The sequence below is a fragment of the Notothenia coriiceps genome, unplaced genomic scaffold (assembly GCF_000735185.1).
Source record: "Notothenia coriiceps isolate Sejong01 unplaced genomic scaffold, NC01 NC01_scaffold00038234, whole genome shotgun sequence".
NCBI classification, from domain to species: domain Eukaryota; kingdom Metazoa; phylum Chordata; class Actinopteri; order Perciformes; family Nototheniidae; genus Notothenia; species Notothenia coriiceps.
In genome coordinates, this window is record NW_011370935.1 from 18,596 (window position 1) to 19,491 (window position 896).

Genomic DNA, 896 nt, shown 5'->3' on the forward strand with positions numbered 1-896 from the left:
AAGCTGCACCGCATTTCGAGTCGGTTTTGATTTATAAAGGGAAACCGGCGTAGGAAGTGCCATACGCACTTTCCTCGCCGGTACGCAATGTTTGGTGAATCGGAAAGTGGCGGAAAATGTATGGACCTACTACGTAACAACCTTCTCACGTCAATCCTACGGTTATGGCTAGAAAGGATCCGTCTTGTGTAAAACTCTCGCGAGAGTTTGGCTGAATGTCACGTGGCTGAATGTTTACGTTTGGCAGGCAGCCTTTCAGTTACGATCGTTAACATCAGTTTGGCCACCGCAAATGATGGTGAGAAGCTAAACTATCTATTAATTATGTCAATGACAGGGAGTGTGATTGTTGAAATAGGGTGTTAGCGGTCTTGTTGGTGTTCAAAGAAGAATGACAACACTGTAGATCACCAACACTATGGTTTATTTTGTATTCACAGGCAAGTCAACGTTGTCGCAGTAAAAGTCCCAAGATAGCTCCTGGTGCAATAAAATGTTCCCTTGCAGTGTTTTACTATTAAGTCTGATGTTTCTCTATTAATATTGCTGCTGCATTAATGTGTATGTTGCAACATGTTACTGCTGTAGATGTGTTTCCGAGCCGCTCCGATTACAACGAGAGTTACAACGAGAACTTGACGTCATATTTACACTAGACTGATCCTTTCTAGCCATAACCCTATAGTTCAAAGCTATTGGCAAAATCAGATGATCCAATTCACTTTTCAAGATGGCTAGATCCTGAATATCAGTGCTTTAATCCGACCGATCGCCATCTTGTGGATATGAAAAATAATACAAGGAAGACAAGAGACCACGTTGCAGAGACATCTATTGTCCGCAATTACTTTTGAAAGGTGATGACAGATGATGGACTTTTTTTGTTGTTGAAGTTA

The 896-nt window shown here is 41.5% G+C and overlaps 1 protein-coding gene across 2 annotated transcripts in view; it reads left to right on the forward strand.

Moving 5' to 3' along the window:
- Positions 1–896, forward strand: part of tdp1 (tyrosyl-DNA phosphodiesterase 1) — a 12,407-nt gene that overhangs the window by 1,959 nt on the left and 9,552 nt on the right. The window contains exon 1 of one of the 2 annotated variants that reach the window (XM_010797682.1): positions 263–298. The exons of the other annotated variant lie outside the window; for it this stretch is intronic. The gene's annotated coding sequence lies outside the window, so the exon portion shown is untranslated. Of the gene's footprint in view, positions 1–262; positions 299–896 lie in introns of those variants that run through there. 2 annotated transcript variants of the gene reach the window in all.